The following is an 18,119-nucleotide window of genomic DNA, read 5'->3' on the forward strand; positions in this document are numbered from 1 at the left end:
TTAGGAAGGTGGCTAGAAAGAGGATAGGGTGTTGGGTATGTAATCAAAAAGATCTTAGTTCATATCTATCCTCAGGCATTTATTAGCTGTATGGTCTTGTGTAAAGTTCTTAATCTCTATTTGCCTCAGCTTCTTCAACTGTAAAAGGGGGATGATAATAACAGAATAATAGAATCTATTATCTAGGTTTGTTGTAAGGATCAAATGAGATAATATTTGGAAAGTGTACATTAGAATGGTGCCTGGTACATAATAGGTGCTATCTAAATTATTAGCTATTGTTATTTTTATACAAATGGCAAAGAACAATGCCATTGAGTTTGCTGACAGATCATATCAATTTTACATATAGCTATTACTAAAAATGACTAATGATTCAGGTTTCCTGCTACTTTTTTTTTTTTTTTTTTTTGCAACTTCATTTCAACTTATTCTCCTTTCTCTCCTTCCTTAAGTTTATGGTCTAAATAGTGTAAGATTCTACTGAAGAGGTTATATCTTATAAACATTGTGCATAGATGTGGTTCACAAAGACAACAATAGGGATGATAAAAATAACAATAAAAGTAAAGCCAGAGTTTTGCCGTGTTTGCTCTTAGAGATCTAGAGATATCTGTATTTAACCCAAAGAAAATAGCAACTGACCATAAAACAATGGGGTCACTCTCCAAGGAGGTGTCCACTGTAAGGAATAGAAGTACCACCCACATTGGTCTTGTGAACACTAATCTGACGGGGGATAAGTAGCTATTTTTAAAATTCAGTTTAAAGGAAAACTCAGAAGATGAGATTGAGCCATTTAGGGTTTAAACCAGAATTGTGAAAGAAAAAGGATCTAGAATCTCTCCAATCCCTTAAGAACATTCAGTCTTCTTTTTTTTTTTAATAGGCATTTAGGACCCACTAGACATTCAATAAACAAAACAATGTTGATTAAATGAGTGGCATTTATGGAAAACTAGGGCAGGCAGAACACATACCAAAGCCCAGGAAGAGAAGTGACATGAAATGAGCATGAAGGCACTTTGATGTTTTGATTAATCACTTTTAACAGGCATTTATTAAGCACCTGTGGTGTTCTAGCCAGGTTCTGGGGGAAGGCAAAAAGTTGAGATGAGATACAATCACTTTCCTTATCGAATTCAAAGTCAAAAGGCAACTAATGCCTTATGATTAATATGTAAGAATATTGTAAACTTCTATGTAGGATATGAAAGAAGAAATGTCTTGATGACTGGTCAAATTTAATGCCAGAAGAATACTTATAGAGTCTGAAAACATGTTAATTATCTTGTTTATTAGTTGAACATTTGGATCAATCTCTTCTCTGAGGAGTGCTCTTTACCAGTAGTAGCAATTGTAAATTTTCTCCCATAAGATTCTTTCCTCTTTGGGACAATTCTGGTTCTTGTCCACAATAGATAGACACTGGCCTTCCTCTGTTTCCTTTAATATGTATTAAGCTTTCTGCTGGAAAACTTTCATCTTTATCTTCGTTACCAAAATCCCTAGCATTATGTTTGATGCAGAATGGATTCTTCATAAATGTTTGTTGATTCATTGGTTATGAATGCCCTTCTTGTTTTTCATGCTTTGTATCATGAAGTCTGTCATTGCTGGACCATGCTGCTTCTGCCTAGCATGGATCTATTTTGCTCTTTGGGTCACCTTTGATTTGGGCTCTTCAGAGATCATACCTCTCCATGACTTACCACCTACATTGAAATGAATGGGGTTATTAATGCACTAAGGAACTTTGAACACAAAAATGCTGGCAGATTCTATTAAGCTTCAAGGGTTTCAAGGACACACTGGCCCAGTGACCGACTGAATCAGAGGAACAATCTAGTCAAGCACACAGGATTCCAAAGAATTGCCAGCTGTGACCCAAGAACCACAAGATTAAAAAACAGTACACATTCTAGTAAGATCTTATAGATGGAGGTAACTGCACAACTGTAAAAGCACAACTTCATTCAATTTTGAAACTATATTCTGAAGTTTATTTCTCAAAAGTGCTTTCCTTTCTCATTTGTAAAGTTCATACCTTTTGAGGACAAAGTAGTATAAAGAGGGTAGCCCAAGGACATATTGATTTAACTATTTCCTGGGCTTGTCTTGAAAACAGCTAGACTAAAACTCAAGATCACACTTCCATTCTAACCCTCATTTCTAATTCTTGAAGTAGAAGTGTTTTATTAAGCCAGAAAAAGATTATGCAGCTGATTGTAAAAATCAAATTAGTTTTTCTGGGCTATTTGGCCCAAATTGAGCCAACTGAGCCAAGAAATAAACTGCTCATTTAGAGTGCTATATATGAATTACTTTTCTATACAACTGTGAAAGGCAATCTTGATTTTCTAAGAAACAAATGATTTGGAATGCCACATACTTAATCATAGAATCACAGATTTGGCACTGAAAGTGATCTTAAAAATCATCATAACTACTCCCTACTTTTTTTTTTTTTAAACAGAAATTGAGATGTTAAATGATTTGCTTAGGATCACAAAGGATCTGAGACTGGGTTTAAATTAAATCTTTCTGATTCCAAATCTGGTATACTTTATCTATGTTGACAAGTCACCTGTACAGGAGAAAGATATTTTTCACCTTGCAAATATAATAATATTCAAAGAACAGTATTTATCATGAGGGGAAAAAAAGGTTATTATTTTTACTTGGCTAATTTTCCAAAGTTAAAGTTGTTTTCTTTTTTTAAAAACTACATAAATGTTTTCTTGTGTAAAGATCTCCTAATTTAGAAAATTGTGAATGAAAATTTTCATTGAGAAAGCAAAAATTTTCATGTCATTAGCTTATGACTTTCGAGAAAAGAAATAATAAAAATATCTGTCTCTGTCTGATTGTCAGTTTCTAATAGTTAATAGAGCACCTTGAGAAGTAACAGATCAGAGGGGCAGACTGCAACGAAGCTGTCCTGGGCCATTGGCACCATCTAGTGTCCTGAACCAGAAGCCATAACCCAACATTTCAGGTGCTACTTACCTTTTTTTGTCTTACTCCTTAAAAGAGAATATATGCATGGAGTTCCAGAACCCCCTTTCCTTTTGCCATTCACATCTTACCTCATATTTCAATTTAGCTAATCTCTTACATATAGACACCTATTCTCTTTAATCCACATTCTCTTTTTAACTTCCATAAAATCTTCCTAGACAACTTAAGCTTAATTATCTCCCTCTCCTTCAAAATTGTTATTATTTTACTCCTCATATTATTCAAAGGGACACAAGTAATAAGAATAAGAAGCAGAATTTGAATCCAGGTTCTTTGACTCCTGAAGCAATAAATGCCCTTTTCAATACATCATGCTGGCTTGGTCAATTCTCTTAGAGACACATCCATACCATGATAAAAGGAAAAGCTATATATCTTGAAGTGAACTTTGTCATAAATGTCACCAACCCCTAAAGATTAAAGAAGTGATCAACTTTTCTCTTAATCACTATAAAATTATACCTATAACCTCCTTTAAATCTGCTTTAACTAAATTTTTATGTTCTGTTCTAATTAATTTATTAGTATTATAATGATATATTTTGAAGGGGAAAAATACCTTTTTAATAGATTACCTTGGTCACCTTTCAGGCTGAATGGTGCAGTAATTAGAGCATTAATCTTGGAATCAGGAAATTTGAATCTAAATGCCCTTTCTAAAATACTGTTTGACCCTGGATACTTCCCCTTCTGTCTCTAAGCTTCTGTGTTCTCATCATTAAAATGAACATGAAAACATTACATTTTTAGCACCATGTACCTAATAGGAATTTTATAAAAAGTATTTTATAAACCTTAAAAGTGTCAATCAAGGAAATCTGAGTTATAACTGTTTCTTAAATTTCCAATATACCATATTTTAGTTACTTTGGTTAAATAAGTCGCTGCCATTTCAATGAATTTCTAAGGGGAAAGTGCTTCAAATAATCACAATGGATACATTTTGAAACTCATTTGAAAGCTGGAGATTAACTAGTATTCATAGTTTTGGTCAAGATTAAATGCATGATAACAGAATGAATACCCACAAGATATAAATACAATTAGATAATTTAAACAGTTTAAAATTCATTTCATATATTAGTTCCATCAAAGAAGAGCTGAAAGGTGATAGGATAAAATGTTACAATCATTGCTCTCACAAGATACAACACAAGAACATTGTCAGAGAAGTATGTAGACAATTGGAACATATGTCTGGCAAAACAGTGCTGGGGAATAAACATGGAACTGGAAGAGGGAGTAAAGAAGGTAATTACTGAAAAGAAGGTGAAGTAGTCATCTGCTTTAGTAATCTGGGTAAAACCCTTTTCCTTTAGTTAGTCAAGACTTCAATCCTTCATTTGGGCCACAGAGATCTATCACAAACACTATGAGAAATTAGCTATGTCTTTGTTCTAGAATAATATCCCTGTAATCTGGTTAATGAGCAACAGTTAGTTCTTTCCATGTTGTCATTTTCAATAACTTCAGCAATTTCAATGATCTCTTATTTGTTCTATTTTTTTGGGGGGGAGAAGGGTCTACTCCATATAAAATATTCATCAAAAACCTTTTAAAAAGGAACAGTTTTAACATTTAAAATATAGGTATTAGCTTAGAAATTGGCTTTCGTGATCAGGATGAAAGAGGAAAAACTTCTCTTTCTAGTTGAAGATCTGTATTCTCATCCTGTTATCTATAATCACTCAACAAACATTTATTGGGGGCTTTCTAGGTGCCAGATACAGTACTAGGCACTAGAGACATAAGTATAAAAAGTGAAGACAGTTCTTTCCTTTGGGGAGTGCATCATCAACAATCTCTCAAAGTTTATTAAAATTTTTCACTTAAACCAGATCACTGTGATCATTATCTATCTAATCTACTCTACCACTGCACCTAACTTTTTTCTCTTTTAATCAATGAATTTAATTAATGCCTGGCTCCCTCTTTTTTCTTTCTCCCAATTCCTGCCCTAAGGGACTTTAATGTTACATGTAAATGCATGCTCAAACATATGAATGGGAAGGTCCTCAATCTTTTAAGATACCATGACTAATTTTTCCACTCTACTTCAGTCCCACACAGGAATGGTCATACCTTCATCACCACCCATAAGTGTTCAATCTGCATTCTCCTACCTGATCCTTTTGCTTGTGTTGGGGGAGAGTTACTTCAAATTTTCTCTGAAACATTGTTACCCAACTTGAATTCTTATACAACCCTTAACCAATTTCAAGTTTGGGAGATTCAGGGTAAAAAAAGGAAAGAAGAAGAAAAAAAAAATAAAAAAAATTAAAAAAAAACAAAAAAAAATAATAATAAAAAAAAATTTTAAAAAAAACCAAACAAAAAAAAAAAAAAAAAAGGAAAGAAGGCAGAAGAAGTAAGAGATGGAGTTTAAGAGGATTTAAGAAAAGCCAAATTGTCATTCTGGAGAATTATAGTAATAGTTCCCCCAAAAAGTGCACAGAAAAGAATGGAGATATAGAAACAGGAAAAAAAATTCTACTCCCATCTATCTAGCATGGAAACTTCCAGAATAAGCTTTGTAAGATTATTACTTCCATTATATATTTTCACTGCTCAAGAATCATGCTATTGATCATTTCTTATAGAATAATATTTCATAATATTCATATACCATAACTTATTCAGGTATTCTTCAGCTGATGGGCATCCACTCAGTTTCTAGTTTCTCGCCACTACAAAAGGGGCTGCTACAAACTTTTTGCACATGTGGCTCCTTTTTCCTTTTTATGATCTCTTTGAGATACAGGATCAGCAGAGATACTGCTAGATCAAAGAATATGCACAGTTTGATAGCCCTTTGGGCATAGTTCCATATTGTTTTCCAGAATGATTGATCAGTTCACAACTCCACCAACAATGTATCAGTGTCCCAGTTTTCCCACATCCCCTCCAATATTCATCATTATCTTTTCCTGTCATCTTAGTCAATATGAGAAGTGTGTATTGGTACCTCAGAGTTATCTTAATTTGCATTTCTCTAATCAATAGTGATTTAGAGCATTTTTTCATATGACTAGAAATATCATATATTAGTCTTAATAATAATCATAATTGACAGCATGCTTATCATGTGCTAGGCACTATGTTAAATATTTTTACAATTATTATTTCATTTAATCCTCATAACAACTCTAGGTAATAGATACAATTACTATTCCCATTTTACAGATTAGGAAACTGAAGCAGTTTAAATGACTTGCTCAGGGTCACAAAACTAAGTATCTGAGATCAGATTTCATCTCAGGTCTTTCTGACTCAGAGCCTGTGCTCTATCCACTGAAGTATCCAACTATCTCTTACCTTACATTTGATTTCATCTAATTAATGAATAATATAATATCATGGGCAACAAATTGTTTCTCATGTCAAAAACCTTGATTCCTCAGAAAAATGTTTCACTTCTATTAGGGAATATGTAACATCTTTTATTGATCCTTCACAAGGCATAGCCAAACCCTTCACATTTCTTTTCTCTTCTGCTCTAATTCAGTTCATTTTATTTTAAGGAATGGACTAAAGAGAGGGTGGCAAGAAAGAATTCTTGAAAAGATATGAGGAAATGAGACAAATGTGACAATAAAAAAAAATGAGCAAAGAGAATGAATAAGTATCAACCCATGGAAAAGTGTTTTTAGTTAAGGGAAGAGAAAGGGAGGGGATACTGTTGAAATCTTACCAAGTTTAAAAAATATATATTATTTGGCAAAGCAATGGAGATGAAGTTGAGAGAGATAGGGAGGAGTCATAGATAATGCCAAGATTGCATACTTGAGAGACACAGAGATAATGAAGTTGTCAACAGTGACAAAGGAAGGAAAGGACTTAGCAGGAAATCTGAGGAGCTCAGTCTTGGCTATGTTGAGCTTAAATCAGTATATTCACTGAAAGTCAGGAGATTAAAGATTAAACAGAGGGTGAGAATTTGGAAGTAGAGAAGCAGATTTAGGGATCTATGTATTTAGACAGACATATTAAAAAAAAAAAAAAAAAAAAAAAAAGAACATGGCTGACTGACAGTGTGACCAAATAGCTCATTATATGAGGTAATTGCCTTGAGGCTTGTTGTGTTCTACACAACAGGTCTTGATGAATCTTGTGTTTTTTTTCTGGGGAGGAGGAAAAAAACCCCAAAAACCTCTTTGCTTTTGGGAACCTTGTGCTTAGAGACAAAATTAGTATAAAAGCACAACATTACCTCCTTGCAAAAAGGGCAATATATGATAAGGTGAGAGAAGGGATGCTGATGAGGGAATTAAGTGGCCCTTTAAATGTTGGCAAAAGATCTTCAATACTCTTGAGTACTGAATTTGGCTGAATTGCTATTTTGGATAATATAAGGGTTTGTCCAAAGAAGGAGAAAGAACACAAATTGTTTCAATACATAATCATCTCTGGTGTTTTTCTGAATTACCTTTTTTAAATCTTTGGTTTAATTTCCAATAGAATATGTGTTTCAGTTCATCAAAATACATCTGTTAAACATCTATAATGTACCAGGCACTATGCTAGTTATTGAGAATGCAAAGGAAAAAATTAAATGCTCTCAACTCTTAAGGAGTACCACTTTCTATCAGGTGAAACAAGATGTCTGTATATTAGCGTATGTAGAGGGAAAACAAAATAAATACAAGGTGGTTTAAGAATTGGGAGTAATGGGTAGTGAGGGAGAGAGAAGGATCAGGATTGGCTTTCCACAGAGGTTGTTCTTGGAGATGATTCTTGAAGGTAGGAATTCTATGAGGCAAAAGTGAGGATGGAGAGCATTCTAAGCTTGAGAGACACACAAATGGAAAAGGTTAGTAACTGAAGTTGAAATGTAATATCTGAATAACAGCAGAGGAAGAGGTTTTTTTGGATTCTAGAAAGGAGTAATAGGTAATGAGTATGTGATGGTAAGTTGGAACCAGTTTGTAAAAGCCTTCAAAAGTTAAAAGTGCTATGACTAACATTAGAGACAATAGGGAACTATTGGAGTCTACTGATTGTGAGGTGAAAGTGATGTGGTAAGGCCTGCAATTAAGAAAAACCACTTTGGCCAGATTTTTTTTTTTTTTTTTTTTTTTGTTATCAAGAACCCTTCTCAAGTTTTGTTTCAAAAAATTAAAATAAATGGAATACATTGAAAAAGCAAGAAAATGAGAGACATGTAAGGGGAGGGGAAAGTCAAGCTATCTGATCGAACACCAAATAGCAAGGAGGAATTAGGAACATCTAAATCAATTGATTATGTCAGTTTTGACAAATGTTTGACTTAGAAAAGTATTCTTTGTTGACATATGATAAATATAATCCTTCCAGTCTGAGGAATTTTAATCCTTAACTTTAGAAATTTAAACATTTAAAAATTCAGTTCCAGAAACATTTAGCCAGATAGCCCAACTGTATAATCTACCTGTAAAAAGGCATTCTGGGAACTCAATTCAGTGGGTGAGTATGTTTTGCTTTTTGTTTTTTTCTTCTACAAATGGCTTGTTTACCACTTGACTAGCACTTTGGTCTTATGACTGAATGAAGAAGTACTATCAAGACTGTAAGGCATGGTGACCTTGATATGTCAAGGAAGATAAAGCTTCTATGTTGATAGCTCCAGGGTGGGTTTTTTAAAAAAAATAATTTACTTTTGTACGTAAGAGAGACAGCACGTCTGAAAAAATAATAGACTACAGAAGTCAAAAGGACAAAAACTTGGGTTTAAATGTCACCTCAGATATTTACTTAGCTGTATGTTCCTGGACAATATACATCTCTTTCTTGGACTGCAGAGAAAATAATAATAGCACTGACTTCACAGGGCTGTCATTAGGATCAAATGAGACAATCTTTGTAAAAGTGTTTTGTATACTTTTAAGGCAAATGTAAACTAAGATCTAAAGAAGCATTAACAAAAATAACTTCTCTGTTCATTAGGGTAAGTGTAATATTGCAATGGTGTGGTATAGTAGAAAAATACCCAAATTGAAGTAAGGAAAACTGAAATGAAATTTAAATTCACTCTCTGAATGACCTCAGTCATATCACTACTTTTCTGCATCCGTTTCCTTGTCTCTAAAATGGAAGGGCTGGATAAACTCATTTATGGTTTTAAACCCTATAATTTTATTAAACACCTATTATATACAAGACACTGTGGAAGATGTTGAAGATACAAATATGAAGAAACTAATACAAGACTTAATCTCAAAGAATTTTTAATTTTATATATTTATGTATGTATATATACATATATATATGTATGTATGTGGATATGTGCAGAAATTGACATACATATAAATATCCCTATAAACAAATTAGGAAAACATCTTTGTATTGGAATTGGATAGTTCATTTCTTCAAGGTGAGTTGTTCAAAAATGATGGTTGACAGACCATTACTGGCTAGTGGATATTTTGACCTGTTACTTAGATGAAATTAAATCTTTAAGATTATAGCTAAATTGTGGAGAATGTGTAGTGATGCAACTGATACAGCTATAGAGGCTTAGAAGAGATTAGCCTCTAAAGCAAGAAAGGCTGGGAAACCTCTTGCTACAAAGATCTGAAGTGCTCTCTCTTTCTTCATCACTGCCATGGTCTTGGGCTGAACTGCTTCTTTTCCTATTGGCTCTTTTCCTGTTAAACTCTTATGAGGATTCAAAATATTTCATAGGTTGGTTTCTAACCAAAACCCAATGAAAATAAACACAGGGGAAATCCAGAATAAAGGAAGTTGGATAAATCCAATGTTGCTCAACTTAATTCCATTTATTTTTAATCATACATACACATAAGAGTTGCCTTTCACCACACCAAAGCACATTCTATGTCTGTAACAAAGGAAGATGGGGATGATTATATTTTCCTTTTTTCTTTTAAGTAATGATTTGAATAATATCTTGACTTCCAACCAAAGCAAAAGCCCTGTAGCTAATACTTTGGGTAGTAATGAATCTTTCTCGTCAAACAGATGCACCCTGAAGCCAGAAACTCTGAACTTATTTGTTCAAAGCTACAATGCCTAGGAGTCACTAATAAGCTATGTATCACAAGGAGACTCAAAGTCAGAACAATATTTAAGGTAGACAGAAATTGTCATTACTTAGGCAGTCATTCCTTTCAAGCATTTTTCCAAATCAAAGGAGTTTAAATCATGTGAATGTATATATATATTTTTTTTAAATAGCCTTTTATTTACAGGATATATACATGGGTAACTTTACAGCATTAACAATTGCCAAACCTCTTGTTCCAATTTTTCACCTCTTACCCCCCCACCTCCTCCCCTAGATGGCAGGATGACCAGTAGATGTTAAATATATTAAAATATAAATTAGATACACAATAAGTATACATGACCAAAACGTTATTTTGCTGTACAAAAAGAATCGGACTCTGAAATATTGCACAATTAGCTTGTGAAGGAAATCAAAAATGCAGGTGTGCATAAATATAGGGATTGGGAATTCAATGTAATGGTTTTTAGTCATCTCCCAGAGTTCTTTTTCTGGGCATAGCTAGTTCAGTTCATTACTGCTCCATTAGAAATGATTTGGTTGATCTCGTTGCTGAGGGTGGCCAGGTCCATCAGAACTGGTCATCAGAACTGGTCATCATATAGTATTGTTGTTGAAGTATATAATGATCTCCTGGTCCTGCTCATTTCACTCAGCATCAGTTCATGTAAGTCTCTCCAGGCCTTTCTGAAATCATCCTGTTGGTCATTTCTTACAGAACAGTAATATTCCATAATATTCATATACCACAATTTTGAATGTATATCTTTCAAAAAACTTAATATACCATCAAAATGCAAGAAATGTTCATCTTAAAGATACTTCAAAGGTCTTAAGTCTGCAAACAGTATATTCTAGGTTGCTCAACATTCCAAAGGGAATATTTTCATAGGTCAACTAAATTTGCTTGCTGATCATGGGAACATTCCTATAAACAAAGCAACCAAAGGAAGAAATTAGCTGCTTTTTTTTTTCCTAAAGCTTCCACTACCACACTAATTATATAGTTCTAAAAATATTTCTAAAGGCTCAATTTTCAAGTGATTTCCTTATGAATAAAATCCAATCAAAACCATGGAACTAAATTTTGTTTGCATAATTTATTCTTTAGAATCTCCTTAGGCTTAGGTAGGTGGATGGAATAAATTAATAGCTACATCATTGATTTTCTGAAGATACTGGCCAAAAAGACATAGCTCAGACAAAGAGTACCAGAACTGAACAGGAAAAAGATGAAAATGGGCCTGTACTGCTTTTAGGGACTGATAAAAAGGATTTAAAAATCTTAAGCTAACTTTTGTCATCAAAAAGTAATTGCAAGTAATACTTTTCTTCTGATGATATTTAGCTCTTGACCATAGTATTGCCAAATATTTCAGGCTTTAGCACCTCTTACTAGAACTACTCTAAAACTTCTCATTTTTCTTTCCTCTTCAAGTGATTCTCTGTACCCGGCTACCAAAATTATCTTTGTAAAACACAGGAATAGGTATGTAACTTTCCTGGTTAAAAACCTTAATTTGGTTCCCAATTACTTCTAGGAGAAAATGTATGCTCTTTAGCCTGGCACTTAAATTCATTGATAAACTAAGGAACTAATGGCCTTTCTAGCCTTCATACAACTCCCACTCATGCCTTCTATTCATTCTAGACAAATTGGACTACTTCTTAATTAGTTGATCCTATTCATAGATACTCCATCTGAAACTTCTAGATCCGGACCCTCACATCCACAGACCTTTAGATTATAGATTACTCTACTCCTTGCTTTGAGAAACATTCTAGTACATTTTGCATTCCTGGAATATACTTCCAATCTCAGCTTCTAATCATCTATGTCTTTCCTTAAGGCTTGGTTCTCTACTCTAGCAAATATTCCCTGATTCTTCCCCAGTTGTTAATAGTTTCTTTACTTTAAATTATATTCTACAGTGTCCCAATTTTAAACTTTAATAGCATAATTATAAGAAATCTACAATTAAAGAGATAAGGTCATTAATCAAAACTAGCATTTCTTAGTTAAATATCATGATTCAAACCTCAAAAACTCCCAAGCACCTAGAGGGATAAGAGGAGTACAGGAAGGGTAGTAGGATGCTTTGGTGGTTATGGGAGCAATTTAGCTTAAGATGTCTCAGGGTGAAGAAAGTTACCCCATCCTAGAGATAAGACCTTTTGGTATCCTCTTAAGGTTATGATCAAAGCATCTAAAAGACATTAATAGTGTTGGAATTAAGGACTGAGGGGTTGCTTCTTGGCATACACTTAAAAAAAAAAGTCTTCAAGCTTTTTGACCAAGGTTTGATACCTTAAAACTGCAGTGAGACACACATGCATGTGCAGACACAGAAGTATACACATATTGAATTACCCTTCTCTCTACTGGAATGTAAGCTTTTTGAGGGAAGAGTCTGTTTAGTTTTAGGTTTTTCTTTATAAATTTAGAGCTTAGCACATTGACGTGCATACAATAAGTATTGAATAAATGTTTTGTTTTTTTTTTAAATTAAACTGGTTACTGTTTTCCTTTAAAATATGTAGATCACACAAGCATAGATTTAGAGTCAGTAAGGATCTTTGGAAATCATTTTCTCAGTATAGAACATGTTGAAAACTCAAAAGAGAATAGGAGAGGAGATAGTTATAGTTATTTTATTTCTGTAGTTTACACCATCCTCTGGATTCCCAGTGAACTTCATAAGTGGCATTACAATATTTATTTATGTTCTTGTTTGATGTACTTACTTAACAAAATTATAAGAGCCAGTCACACTTTCCTCAATATCAAATTCGGGGTACTTGAATTGATATTTATACTTTCTTTAGTGAGTTAGGAAAGGTTAGCCACAGTGCCCACAAATTATTACACACTAGAAAAAAAAAAATCACAAGCAAGAGCTTGTCCAAACACGTTTAAACCATATAAAGATGGAAACTTCCCCTTCAAAATAGAGAACTGAGACTCAGGAATGCAGAAAACATATGTACACTTTGAGGATAGAGGAAAAGGAAAGGGTTGAAAACCAAAATTAAAATGCTTTGGGTACAAATCCTCTCCAGGGAACATAAACTTAACAAAATTTAAAAAAACATCCACTAGCTTTTCACCCTGCCAAAGTGCTCTCTATCCTTGAAGGAGTTTTGCCAATGGCTTTCACCTCTGGCACAGACACTAGTTACAAAATGGACCTACTATTCTCAACCACAGACATCCTAAATGGCAAACAAGTAATGAAGAAAGAAAAGTTCATAAGTAAATCATTAGCTAGGTTAAGATACAAATTTATGCCAATGAGATTGTGCTCAGACTTTACATTTCTGGGGAGAACTACGCATTGACTAGAAGTATGAGATATATAATTTAGAAACAATGTGAAGTGACATACAGGTTATTCTATAGTTAGTAGGGAATGTTGGATATATGCCTGGTTGATAATAATTTCATTTTGAAAAACAAAATAATTTAAATCCATGTAAGATGAGTAAAAGTTCTGAATGTCACTGAGCATCAAATGAATACCATGAAATTTTCAAAAGAATGATGGACATGACATTCTAAACCTCTGTCTTAACTCAAGTAATTCTAAAATGTAAGACTATAGGAGCAGCTAGGTGGCACAGTAGATAGCGTACTAACCCTGTAATCAGAAGGATTTGAATTCAATTTTAGCCTGGGACACTTGACAATTACTAGTTGTATGATGTATGCAAGTCATTTAACCCTGATTACTTTGCTCCTTCCCCTCCCCTTCTCCCCCCCTTCCCCCCCCAAAAAAGACTAGAGACACTTGGTCTAATAACAATAGCTAGCCTAATATAATGCTTTGAGGCTTGTAAAACACTTCACAAATATTATCTTGTAGGCAGAGGACCTAATATGCCATGCCAAGGAAACTCTCTCTCTTCTTGGCACAGCAGCAACCTCTGCCCTCTGAAATGATATTCTCTTTCAGCATTACCCTATCTTAACTCTCATCTAAGACTTTATACCTCTCTATTGGGATCTCTCTACTAGGAACTTTACTTCTCTGTCAGGACCTTGCTACTAAAGAATTCAGTCTTTCTATTCAGGCATAGCACAGGCTGACTTCCCAATGCCAATAATAAACTTCCTTTTATCAGTCTAAAAAAAATATTATCTTGTAGAGAACTGGATGCTATTATTTACCCTTATTATTTTCTCATTTTACAAATGAGCAAATTAATGCAGACAATGGGTAAATGATGGCCAGTAAATGTCTGAGGCTAAATTTGAATTCAAGTCTTTCTGATTCCTGACCCAAAGATTTATCCACTCTTCCTTTGTCACATCTAATAAAACATTCTTTTATCCTCTGGTTCTCTTTCTATTCCTTTTACTGCCAACTCCCACTCCATCATTTTCAAACTATAAATGGGCTATGCTGAACACAAAACAAGGTTATATTACAGGAGTATTATGGACTAACTCAACTAAGTCAGCAGAGAGTAGGTGCTGTAATTTGTACAAATGAAAATTTAAATAATCAAAACATCTTCCCATTGGGATTACTCCGATATTTCTTCTCAACAGAAAACCCACAGTTTCTTCTGAAAACAATTCCCTACGTCAGATTTGCTTGAATTATTTCAAGATGCTTTCCCCAAATTATGGCAACTGAACAAGGACATAAGTAATAAGAATTATGGGTTATGAGATGAAGCTAATGAAAGTCTGATACCAACAGAGGTGGAGATGGAGAATATGTGTTTTGAATATTCTCTGAAAGCTAATGCCTCCCTCCCCCCCAAAGGAGGAAAACTTTCCATTTATCAAGGTAAATTGCTTCTCCTTACACTCTACCTCACCCCCCAATCCCCATGTGTACATTTCAGCATGTAATATTCTACATATTAAGTTTACTTCCACTGACAGCAGGAATACACTGTTAATGGAGCACAGATAGCATCAGGGTTTGGGAGTACCTTTGCAATCCTCATGTAGCTTTTTCTTCCTTCCAATAAGATCATTATTGGTGGATATGGCAAATTTTATAATAACTGCAGTTGTTTTCTTTGTTAGTATGACACATGCAATAATGTGTGAATGCTCAATCTGTAGGATCTTTGTTTCTTAAGTATATGTCATTGAGTAAAATATTACCTTCAACCTGCAAATTCTCACTGACTAAGAAGGAAGTTATTGAGCTTTGTCACTTAGGGCTCAAAATGCAAACTGTTAAAACCATTTTCATTAATGAATTAAAGATTTTTTGGCAGTGCATCTTAGGTTTCCATGCCTATCTCGTTTAGTTATGTGCACACCAGCAGCTTCTATAAATACTTATGTAGGATTCCTTGATATTAGATTAGTTTCCACTATATTAAAGGATCACTCATTTCCCTTTCATGAAAAACCAAATATGCAAATACATATACACTTAAATTATTATTTTAATTGTATTTTCAAGTAAGACACAGCATATACATTTTCAAAGAATGGAAGCCTGCAGTATGCATCTCAAGAAAATAACCTAATGGCTTCTCAAAGACATGAGATTTAATAGACAGATATATGTTAAACTCTCCCACACACAAATCATCTTTTCCTATAGTTTGTGCACCAGCTCCTACAGAAGAAGGCCACAAAGGATGACATTACCCGTTCTCCATCTATTAATAGAATAATGCAGTAGTCAAAAGACTTTCAAAAGATAAAAGCATCATTCTCTCTAAAATTTCTGGACTCCTTCCCAAATCACAGTCATATTTTCATATTTGTCAGCTCAAAGAGTCTCTTTTATAATAGCAAATAAAAATTAAGTGTTCGCTCTGTGCTTCAAAGCAAAATTCCTTCAATAACGATGCATAAAGCACAGTGTACATCTTTCTTTAGGAAGGTTTACTGCCTCAAATTCAATATTCAAACTGGTAACATCACAGAGCAAAAACACACTAGGACAATGACTCCTATGATCAGATTAAAAAAATAAACCTAATTATGCAGAAAAGAGTTTCTCACATGGGTGAATCACTAGCTTTTTCCCACATATGGCATTTTTGAGAGACCTTAATGAAGACATGGGACTGGAAGATGACAAGGGATGAAAAGAAGAACTTACAACAGAATCACAACTCATACCACTCATCATTTGATCTATTTTAACTCTTTCAAAACTTAATAAAGTACAGTACATCGAATTTTTAATTTTCTTAGTAGACACAGATTATTCCTATAAAGTCTTTCTTGGATTTCTTTTCCTTTTATTAGAAAAACTATTTCTTACTCCCACTCTCACCCAGGAGCAATGTCTGCTTGTTACCCAGATACCTGCTTATAAAGGATATAAGTAGTAACAACTTGTTGATTTAATTTTAATTTATTGCCAAAGAGAAGTCATCAGCAAAATCCTATTCAGCTACTAGAAGATTATACAGTGTAAAAACAAACCAATTCTTTTTAAATTTAATTCAACCACACCTTACTTTTAACTTTGTTTTAGTTCAGTAGTATACTTGAGTTACATTTGCAGTGAAGAGTCCAATTATCTCAAGGATTTAAATCCTTTGAAAGATGATTGAATTTTCCAGGATGTAGGAATGGGAGGGGAGAAGAGAAGAAGAGTGGGGAAAGAGATATAGTAGGAAAGTTTACACCCGATTTTTATCTTGATAGCCACATTCAATGTATCAAAGAAACTCCAGTCAGTTCCAAAAATTCATCAGGAATTTCTCAGACCCAAAAAAAAAAAAAAAATTGTAAGAAAGAATTAGCTTCTGAAAAGAAAGATGACACAGTAGATAGAGAGTCAGGAAGACCTAAATTCAAATCCAGACCCAGACACTCAATAGCTATGTGACAAATTATTCAATCTTGTTTGCTTCAGTTCTTCATTGGGAAGAAATGGCAAACCATTCCAAAAAAAGTTCCAAATGGGGTCATAAAGGGTCAAATATGACAGGATTGAGCTTTTTTTTTTTTTTTTTTTTTTTTTTAATATTACAAGACAAAGGAAACAGTATTTCTTCACATAAAAAAACCACACACACAATACCAGTTCCATATTCTGGAAACCATGTTCTTCAAGAACAGAAAAGGAAACTGAGCTTTAAAATACATATGATTATTATAGTACGTAGGTGCATCTGCATTTATATATTTTGCATTCTTTTTACTCTCTTACTGATAAGGATATTTAACCAGCTGATATATTGAAAGCCTCAATGTTTGGAACTGAAGGTAGATAAGTTTCTTGGGGTTTAGGGATCTTTCTTTGTTTTTTTTGGAGGCAATTGTGGTTAAGTGACTTGCCCAGGATCACACAGCTAGTAAATATCTGAGGGCAGATTTTAACTCAGATCCTCCTGACTCCAGACCTAGTGCTCTATACATTATACTACCTAGCTACCTCAGTTTTGTTAGAATCACAAATTTTCAGAATTGTAATTTGACAGATTCCTCTCTAAAGAATGGCCCAGAGAAATGAAATATATTATATTGAGTCACACCATCTTTGAGAAGAAGGGAAAGAGGCTATGACTCTTTCCACAGCACTATTTCTTCTTGATTACAATTTTCTAAAACCAAAAACAAACTAATCACAAAATTCTAATTAAAAATCATACCAAATAAGGAAAGAAAGTGTATCTCTTAGACAGGCAAGCATAACAGAGGAATGCAAAAAACACACTTTAGGGGGAAAAAAAAAAATCAACAGAAAAAACGCAAAATACTCTTTGGGTACAAATTCCCCCAACGCCACACAGACCTGATGGAACCAAAAATGAAATTTAAAAGCACCCAAAACCCCCAAAAAACCCAACAACACCCACTAGAACTGAATCCTGCCAAGAGTTGGATAACTCCTTGGAGTTCCTTGGAGGATCAATGATGATGGTTTTCACCCTTGGCACAATAAACAGTTACAAAATCGACCTTCTTATTCCTAACCACAGACATCTTAAATGACAAATTAACTGTCCATGAGATAAATGGTTATTGTGGAATATAGCACAGAAAACTTCCTCAAGTGGCAATTAAAAAAAAAAAAAGACTCCTCTGGATTTTAAACACAAGTCTTACTATAGAAGAAGCTTCAATATCTAAAATAAGTGAAAAATAAGAAAGAAAAACAAC

General features: G+C 33.8%; 1 protein-coding gene and 1 long non-coding RNA gene across 2 annotated transcripts in view; one reads left to right on the forward strand and one right to left on the reverse strand.

The window, feature by feature from the left end:
* ARL15 (ADP ribosylation factor like GTPase 15) overlaps window positions 1-18,119 on the reverse strand; it is a 496,737-nt gene that overhangs the window by 45,413 nt on the left and 433,205 nt on the right.
* The window catches only part of LOC116423208, a 61,953-nt gene that overhangs the window by 251 nt on the left and 43,583 nt on the right, over window positions 1-18,119 (forward strand). The window lies entirely within an intron of this gene.

The sequence above is a fragment of the Sarcophilus harrisii genome, chromosome 1, assembly GCF_902635505.1.
Source record: "Sarcophilus harrisii chromosome 1, mSarHar1.11, whole genome shotgun sequence".
Lineage (NCBI taxonomy): Eukaryota > Metazoa > Chordata > Mammalia > Dasyuromorphia > Dasyuridae > Sarcophilus > Sarcophilus harrisii.